Source organism: Salmo salar, chromosome 06, assembly GCF_965601325.2.
Source record: "Salmo salar chromosome 06, fSalSal1, whole genome shotgun sequence".
In the NCBI taxonomy this organism is placed as follows: domain Eukaryota; kingdom Metazoa; phylum Chordata; class Actinopteri; order Salmoniformes; family Salmonidae; genus Salmo; species Salmo salar.
In genome coordinates, this window is record NC_138296.1 from 23,879,046 (window position 1) to 23,889,584 (window position 10,539).

The following is a 10,539-nucleotide window of genomic DNA, read 5'->3' on the forward strand; positions in this document are numbered from 1 at the left end:
CTGAAACCACACTCCGAGGGCCCTCACCTCCTCCCTGTAGGCAGTCTCGTTGTTGGTAATCAAGCCTACCGCTGAAGTGTCGTCTGCAAACTTGATGATTGAGTTGGAGGCGTGCATGGCCACGCAGTCATTGGTGAACAGGGAGTACAGACGAGGGCTGAGAACGCACCCTTGTGGGGCCCCAGTGTTGAGGATCAGCGGGGTGGAGATGTTGTTACCTTGGGAACAGGAACAATGGTGGCCCTCTTGAAGCATGTGGGAACAGCAGACTGGGATAAGGATTGATTGAATATGTCCGTAAACACATCAGTCAGCTGGTCTGCGCATGCTCTGAGGACGCGGCTGGAGATGCCGTCTGGGTCTGCAGCCTTGCGAGGATTAACACGTTTAAATGTTTTACTCACGTTGGCTGTAGTGAAGGAGAGCCCGCAGGTTTTGGTAGCGGGCCGTGTCAGTAGCACTGTATTGTCCTCAAAGGGAGCAAGGAAGTTGTTTAGTTTGTCTGGGAGCAAGGCATCATGGTCCGCGACGGGGCTGGTTTTTCTTTTGTAGTCGTGATTAACTGTAGACCCTACCACATCTCTCGTGTCTGAGCTGTTGAATTGCGACTCTACTTTGTCTCTATACTGACGTTTAGCTTGTTAAATTGCCTTGCGGAGGTAATATTTATGTTTCCGGCCACCTTGCCCTGATTAAAAGCAGTGGTTCGCGCTTTCAGTTTTGTGCGAATGCTGCCATCAATCCATGGTTTCTGGTTGGGGAATGTTTTAATAATGCTGTGGGTATAACATCACTATGCACTTGCTAATAAACTCGCTCAACGAATCAGCGTATTCACCAATGTTCGACGCTATGCGGAACATATCCCAGTCCACGTGACCGAAGCAATCTAAGTGTGGAATCTGATTGGTCGGACCAGTGTTGAACAGACCTGAGCACGGGTGCTTCCTGTTTAAGTTTCTGTCTATAGGCTGGGAGCAACAAAATTAAGTCGTGGTCAGCTTTTCCGAAAGGGGGGCGAGGGAGGGCTTTATATGCATCGCGGAAGTTAGAATAACAATGATCCAGAGTTTTGCCAGCCCGGGTCACACAATCGATATGCTGATTAAAATTTAGGGAGCCTTGTTTTCAAATTAGCCTTGTTAAAATCCCCAGCTACAATAAATGCAGCCTCAGGATATGTGGTTTCCAGTTTACATAGTCAAATGAAATTCTTTCAAGGACGTCGATGTGTCTGCTTGGGGGGGGGGGGGAAGTATACACGACTGTGATTATGATCGAAGAGAATTCTCTTGGTAGATAATGCGGTCGGCATTTGATTGTAAGGAATTCTAGGTCAGGTGAACAGTCTTGATTTGTGGTGCATTCCTGTTTTAGTGGAACTGAGTGACTGACTAACATGGATGATTCTTGGTCAATATATCACTGCTTGTTAACGATGTGAGAGGAGTGAGCATTGTGAAGTAATGGCACAGTGACTCAAACAAGGTTTCCTTTATTATGGCTCTGCATCTGTTTATCAGGCCCTGCTGAATGACTGCTTTAGTGCTTTAGCTTTGGCAATGGGACAAACCGTGGACATGGCCAATAAGTGATGCTTTAATTGACTATAGTGCCATTACACTTAAATTAAACATTCAGATAGTACTTCAAGATCAAGGTGTAGGTCTGTATCAATGTTAAGCTGAAACAACTGGATTTTTGGCCATTATGTACGAGGTCATTCTTGACCAAATCTTCACCGGAATTATTTTCTATGGAGTGTAATTCCAATGTGTGCCACAGTTCCCATTTCTGAGGCTAAAAGATAAACAGGCAGAGATAAAGTCACACTGGTCCAGTGGTTTGTTATGAAGCTCAGTACTTTTTATTTAACTAGGCAACTCGGTTAAGAACAAATTCTTATCTACAATGATGGCCTACGGTACTGCTCTGACTGCAGAATGGCCTTTGTGTGGCTGGGAGTGGGCCCTTGAATAAAACCCACTAAGGATCATCTCAAGGCCATGGTGAGTTTAACTGGGCATCACCAGAAAAGGCTATGGCAAAAGCAATGTAAGCAGAGGCCAACGGCCGAATTATAATACCACAATGCTACATCGCAGTATATATTCTACTACACCATGTGGGTGAAACTTCACAACCAGGTGTGTCTTTATGGTTGTGTAGAGTAAGTATGATCATATATGTTGAGGACTAGTTCACCATTTTACAACTTGACGTTAGATGGTTCCTCACTCTGAAAGTAGTCTATGGGACAGAAGAAACGAATCCATGGTTCAGTTCTTTAGACAGACACAATCAATGGAAGTGATGGGGGCATGTGAGCATGTTTTTTAAATTGTATTAATAACTTATTTTTATGGCCAAATCACCTTAATGTAACAAACAAAAAATGGAGTTGATTTGAATTGATTTCAGGTGATTTGGACATTTTGTCGTGGCTAAGGTGAACTGAAGTTTGTAGTGGCTGTTTAAAGAACTGAACCACAGATTAATGTTTTTGTCTTGGCCCAGACTACTTTCAGGGTGAGGAAGCATCCAAAAAAGTTGTAAAATAGTGAACTACTCCTTTAAGTATATATTCATGCATGGTCATGTCTTCTAACCTCCCGTGACTGACCTTTGTTAGGTTCAAAATAAACAGAGTAAAAAACTCACGGACCCTTAATCAAGCTCAAACCAAGTTTATTCACCCACTGGGTCATACAGCTGCTTAAGACAAAGAACATATTCGCACATGCACTGATATTTAACCCTTTCTCATATGTTGAGCCCCTCCTTACACATCTGAACAGCCAATACACCGTTGCTATCCAGAAGATTAGTGATATATGTTCTTCCTCACTTCATCTAACCTGACCTCTGTCCAAATGCCTCAATGCCCCAACTCACGGCTGTCATGGTGACTTGTACCAGACTGTGTCTCTTCTCCGTCCATAGGATCCCTGATGGCTAACAATAACATAATGTAATGTAAACGTTATACATAACCTTCTCTCCCTCAGTGAAATTAATAAGTATATTTTGTGATTTCAAAAGTTAAGAAATCATAACCCATCACCTTGTTCAGTAAAAAAAAAAAAAAAAGCTAAAGGTACATTGTTGGCCATCTTCTACATTCACGAAGCCAAGAGACAAATCTCTTTGGCTACATTTCCAGATTATGATGTCATTAGGTAAACAGCAGCCTAAGGAAACAACATCCTAAAGCCTACTAACAGAGAAAACAGTACATGCAATCAAGAATATCCAGACCTAATCCAGGTGTATTCATGGAAATATATCGACTAATGCAATTTTAAATACAGGCTAGCCTAGACCAAGTACTCAACTTCCAGACGAGATGGCACCAAAGCCAACCTAACCAAATAATCCAGGTGTATCCATTTCAATGTGCATACCATGACACTGTTCATTTGTCTGAACTGATCTTGAACCTAGCCTGAGACAATGTGAAATAGCAGGAAGGCAGAGTGTGAACACTGCATGCAGCTGTCGGCGCCTGCGGTCAGAGGTTACAGTGAACACACACATGCACACCACATTCTCCACTCTTCATGCGTGGGCACGGATACGCCACTACACCAGTAAATGGATTAATACATAAAGGGGTGGGGCGATTGTGAAAACCTGTGATCCTGTGCCATGTGAGATCAGTTCCCACCACACCCTTCTTCTACATGTGTAGGTGTACACTACTAGAGCCAGGGAGGGTCAACCAGATCCAGCCAGACAGAGGTGGCTCCCCCATCAAGGCCCTGCTATGCTACAAGTCAGTCTATGTAGTTCAGGTGGAAAAAATGGTACACTATGCACATTATCCAATGTCAATGACTGGAGTCTGGACACTGATTGAATGAATTCCCAAATAGTTTTATCCCAAATGGTCTTTGTCAGCTTGATGCCCATTTTGGGCCCCATTGTTTGAGCACTCACAATGTGTGCGGTTATTCTTATTTTGCCATGCCACATTTTTGTACCCTGCCCCAGTGGACGTTTGTTGGATGTGTGCGTACACTAGTTTTGAACCAATGTTAGTAGCTAGTAGTAGGGCTATTCAATATGGCCTAAAACTCATACATTTTTTTCAAATTTATGGGTGATTCACAATAAACAGATCTCAATTTTTTTATGTTTTCTCTAAATAAGCTTTTTTGTCCAATTTGAAGGTTGAATAAACTGCATTTAAGACAGTCAACAATAATCTAATGAATTCAGGGCTTGTGAAATTATACCTAAGCAGTACCAGTCAAACGTTTGGACTCATTCAAGTTTTTTTTTCTTCTACATTATAGAATAATAGTGAAGACACCAAAACTACAGTATGAAATAACACATATGGATTCAAGTTGTAACAAAAAAAGTGTTAAACAAATCAAAATATATTTCAGATTTCAGATTCTTCAAAGTAGCCACCCTTTGCCTTGATGATAGCTTTGCACACTCTTGGCATTCTCTCAACCAGCTTCATGAGGTAGTCACCTGGAATGCACTTCAATTAACAGGTGTGCCTTGTTAAAATGTTGTGAATTTTCTGAGCCAATCAGTTTTGTTCTGACAGGGTAGAGGTTGTATAAAGAAGATAGCCCTATTTGGTAAAAGACAAAGTCCATATTATGGAAAGAACAGCTCAAATAAGCAAAGAGAAACGGCAGTCCATCATTGCTATAAGACATTAAGGTCAGTCAATCTGGAAAATGTCAAGAACTTTGAAAGTTTCTTCAAGTGCAGTCGCAAAACCATCAAGCGCTATGAAGAAACTGGTTCCCATGAGGACCGCCACAGGAAAGGAAGACCCAGAGTTACCTCTGCTGCAAAGGACAAGATCATTAGTTACCAGCCTCAGAAATTGCAGCCCAAATAAATGCTTCACAGAGTTCAAGTAACACACATCTCAACATCAACTGTTGAGAGGAGACTGCGTGAATCTAGCCTTTATGGTCGAATTTCTGCAAAGAAACCACTACTAAAGGACACCAATAATAAGAGACTTGCTTGGGCCAAGAAACACGAGCAATGGACATTACAGGTGGAAATATGTTCTTTGGGTCTGATGAGTCCAAATTTGATATTTTTGGTTCCAACCACCGTGTCTTTGTGACGCAGAGTAGGTGAACGGATGGTCTCTGCATGCGTGGTTCCCACCGTGAAGCATGGAGGAGGAGGTGTGATGGTGTGGGTGTGCTTTGCTGGTGACACTGTCAGTTATTTATTTAGAATTCAAGGCACACTTAACCAGCATGGCTACCACAGCATTCGGCAGCGATACGCCACCCCATCTGGTTTGCGCTTAGTGGGACTATCATTTGTTTTCAACAGGACAATCACCCAACACACTTCCAGGCTGTGTAAGGGCTATTTGACCAAGAAGAAGAGTGATGGAGTGCTGCATTAGATGATCTGGCCTCCACAATAACCTGACCTCAACCTAATTGAGATGGTTTAGGATGAGTTGGACCACAGAGTGAAGGAAAAGCAGTCAACAAGTGATTAGCATATTTGGGAACTCCTTCAAGACTGTTGAAAAAGCATTCAAGGTGAAGCTGGTTGAGAGAATGCCAAGTGTGCAAAGCTGTCATCAAGGCAAAGGGTGGCTACTTTTAAGAATCTCAAATATTTTAAATGTTTTATTTAACCTTTTTTTAAGTAGGCAAGTCAGTTAAGAACAAATTCTTATTTTACAAAAAAAGCACATTCACAAAGTAGTTCATTTCATCTAATCTGTTCAATTAAAAAAAACTATATATATATATATATATATTATATATATATATATATAATATATATATATATGGACAGAATAGTCCAATGCTGGAGTCGCATCACCAAGGATAAATGGCTTCTCCTGATTTCAATCAAACCTTTTAACTTCTTCAACGTTAGCCCAGCTGTTGGTTATACACACAAACACACAGAAGAGGGCTAGTGAAACTAACTGATTGTGAGATAAATCCCATTCTTAAATCCAGTATACCTCAGTTTGTTTCTTTGATGCTCCTCCGACAAAGCAGTAAACTTTGTTTTGGGCACAAAAGAACCTCCCAGCATGTTTGGGACCCTCAATGTTGGTCCCAGACAATCTTTTTCTGGGAAGCCCAAATAGAGCATCAGCTTGCAATAATTTGATGACTGTTTTCCTTCAAAACAATGATGCAAATAAGTAATAATGCAAAAATATTAGGGATACAGGGAATGGACATTTGCAAGGGTATTACTTAAACCCGTTTGCTCTTTGGGAAGCATAAGTGATTTACGCTGTAGTTTCTTCGTGAATGTATCTGTAATAGATAGTATCCACTAAGCAGATGATTGGTGCACCTAGCTTTACTAGAGCTCCATTATCCAGTGTGTTGTGGATCCAGACAGGCCATCATGGCAACCGTAGCGCCCTGGGTGGCAAAGGCACCCACAAAACTTTGCCCTGTCTGGCAATCCCGTACTTTTCCCGTTTCCACCTCCCACGACTTGGACGAGGGGTTGGGTTTTTGAGAGGCTCGCAATGGTATTGCCGCATAACATTACTACTGTTTGGAAAGGCAATGATAGAATATATATAAGAAAGACAACGGAGGTTGGATATGTTTCCCCTTATTAATGATGAACAACACAGAATTCAAATAAGAATCCTAGTTTACTGAGACTTTATAGTTGTTCCTTAATTGCTATCATTGACATACCTGTGGACAGAGAGGAAGGACACTTTGTTCTGTCCGAGGTCAGTGGCGCCTACTTCCTGACAGTCTCTCGTTCAAAGTGCCAATGTTTGAACTCCTCAAATGACTAATTTGTGAGCTTCCAGTAGAGCTTAACTGTCTGGACCCAGAAAAAAATCTCTTCATTGTAAAAAACACTTACATGTATGGTTTGATTACCAATGTAAAATACAATAACTACTTCCTGCATGCATTGGATTTATGGAAAGCCAAAGTAATCCCCCTCAAAGACACTCCAGCTGCAAACTGGCGCAGGAGGTCCTCTGATATTGCTGTTTGGCAGGCCAGAGTCTGTGGAGGATCAGGGTTCCAGCTCAATGCTGCAAAAGTGCAGCCAGACGTCATGAGCTCTTCCTGAAATGAGGACATTCTGTTTCTTAGATTGCATTGCTAAACATTACATCCAATGTTGGTGAGATGCATGTCTCTTAAGAACTTTTGAAATGACTCCATATTTTCATCATAACAACAGAGTGAACAGGGTTATGGTAAACTGTATCAAATGAAATCAAAGTTGTCATTTGCGCAGGAATACAGCGTAATGTGCACAATACAATGACATAAGTATATAACTACAGTACATTAAGTACAGTACAGTAGTTGCCATAGCAGCAAAGAGTCAGTTCAGTTTTCATCAACAGTCTTCTGAATATACCATCCTTTATTAAACCCTACCACCCCTCCCCCAATTGGAGTAAACTACTAAACAATAACACTTTGGCTTCTACTCCCAGCTTATACATACTATACCACATTTTACAGACACAATCTATTTTACAACAGCTATATTTTGTTTTTAGTCCTGGCCTTCCTCTAATTCTGGTCCATCCAGTTTGATTTCTATTTGCCATATATTTGTAACTGTGCTATTTCACAAAAGTTCTGAACCTATATACATTTTACAGACCCTGTATGTTTTACATTTGTAATCTTGTTATTAGTCCCACCCTTCAGCTCCACTCAACCCCTCCCATCTATCTCTTAACACCATCCATATTGGATTTCGATTTGCCATATATTTTTCAACTGGGCTGTGATGCTTCACAAAAGTACTGAACCTTTCTATTGTCGTGTCTTTGGCATCATTAAAATGAAGACTGTTATTTTATCAAATCAATTCTCTAATTATTATTTCGTGATTACACTAAACATGTTAGTGTGTTTAACTAGGAAGTCGGGGCACCAAGGAAAATCTACAAAGTTATAATTTTCCAAATAACTTCAGATATTTTAATATCTGATCAATTAGTCTTCTAATTAATGAATTATTCTTTACCTCACGTCTCATTCCAAATGTCGTAAATTGTTGGTTATCTGCACGAACCCAGCCTTTACTATGAATCATCCATACAGCAATTGGCTTCATCATTTATTTACTAACTAAATAATAACAGAAATGCATAAACACACAAACAGTAGATATGTTTACAAGGAAATGATAGGGGAGGCTCCCTAGTGGGCTAAGCCGATATGACGGCTTGGTGGACAAAGGGAAGTGGGTGTGGACTGAAAAGGGCGGAAAGACAAAAGGAGTCACTACACAGTTGATAATTCTATTAATTGAAATGCTAATGCTTTGCACATGAACTCTCACTCATTCAGGAATAATTGCAATCAATATATATTTACGCCCAGTGTGTCGTCGTGATCTCTGGAGTCGTCAGTCCTTCTGTTGGAGAGTCAGTTCATCATCGTCTCTGTCTCTGCTTCCCTGATGATCGAAGTCTTCATTTTTAGAATGGATACTTCAGAGTAACATTCAGAAATGTTCTCATAGAATAGATGTTTCGGCGTTTGTCGGCATTCGCAATCCCAGGTTTACATAATTTCTAGCTGCAGACTAGTAATTAGTATCTACGATTTGCTCTTATTCTGTAGGGATCGATAGCCTCAGAGTTTAACCATTTCCGGCCGTGTAGCCAATGCTCCACGTGGTATGGTTAGGAATTCAATTACTATTCGCAATCACAACTCACGCTGTGGGTTTGCTTAGTCTAAACTCAAACCTTTTCCCCCTCAGCTGACTGAGGAACGCATGGTCTGAAGAGGATTTCCTCAGGAGAGGGTTTTATTCGTAACAATAGAAAAGGGGGTTCTATGACGCCAGATCATGTCTCTGCTCACGGGGGCAGGCCAATTACTTAGTTAAACTTTAAAGGGAATACAACTGTCGTTCAATAAAGGTTTAACATCATCTTACATCATTTCACAAATAGTTTAATCTTTACTCATTCATTTTAGATTCAAACCCCATAATTGAGAAATCTACATTCAGAGATATAGTTGTTTCATGTCCTCTCTGAGGTCACCAAATGAAACGCACTCATCATACCCATCCCTTAAGTGTCCACGGACCACTCCCACAAGTGGACATTCTGTATCAAATCCACATTTTGGGGATTTAGGAGTTCGCCATGTGAAATCCTTTGTTCTCTGTGTCTCTTTCTGCATGGCCATGGGGAGAGAGTCTCCACCAGGAATTTATGACCTGAGATAACAGAACCTGGGTGGGTGGGTGGGTCGGTGGGTGAGGCCACGATCTATACCCTGAAGGGGCCACGTCATGACAGTATTCTCATAGTTTCTACAGATTGTAAATTAAAAATAAACATTGTTGCTAAAATAATTATTATATTATTGATTGGTTGATTATGACTTTTTAAATCACCCAGTATTGCTATCTGCAGTGTTAGCTCTAGGTAAATGTTGCAATTCTTCATCCACACTGCTACTGTATGTCCACTAAATATGTGCATATGTGTGTGTCCTTACACAGTCCTATCTGTATACTTCTGGCCCTTCTTTGGACACTGTGTTAACAACCCTCCAGACGAGTTTCAATGCCATACAACTCTCCTTCCGTAGCCTCCAACTGCTCTTAAATACAAGTAAAACTAAATGCATGCTCTTCAACCGATTGCTGCTTGCACCTGCCCGCCCGTCCAGTATCACTACTCTGGACGGTTCTGACTTAGAATATGTGGACAACTACAAATACCTAGGTGTCTGGCTAGACTGTAAACTCTCCTTCCAGAATCGCATCAAACATCTCCAATCCAAAGTTAAATCTAGAATTTGGCTTCCTATTTCGCAACAAAGCATCCTTCACTCATGCATAACATACCATCCTACCGATCCTCGACTTCGGTGATGTCATTTACAAAATAGCCTCCAATACCCTACTCAACAAACTGGATGCAGTCTATCACAGTGCCATCCGTTTTGTCACCAAAGCCCCATATACTACCCACCACTGCGACCTGTACGCTCTCGTTGGCTAGCCCTCGCTTCATAGTCGTCGCCAAACCCACTGGCTCCAGGTCATCTACAAGACCCTGCTAGGTAAAGTTCCCCCTTAGCTCGCTGGTCACCATAGCAGCACCCACCCGTAGCACGCGCTCCAGGACGTATATCTCACTGGTCACCCCCAAAGCCAATTCCTCCTTTGCCCGCCTCTCCTTCCAGTTCTCTGCTGCCAATGACTGGAACGAACTACAAAAATCTCTGAAACTGGAAACACTTATCTCCCTCTCTAGCTTTAAGCACCATCTGTCAGAGCAGCTCACAGATCACTGCACCTGTACATAGCCCATCTATATTTAGCCCAAACAACTACCTCTTCCCCCTACTGTATTTATTTTTTTATTTTGCTCCTTTGCACCCCAGTATTAGTACTTTGCACATTCATCCACTGCAAATCTACCATTCCAGTGTTTTACTTGCTATATTGTATTTACTTCGCCACCATGGCCTATTTATTGCCTTTACCTCCCTTATCTCACCTCATTTGCTCACATTGTATATAGACTTATTTATCTACTGT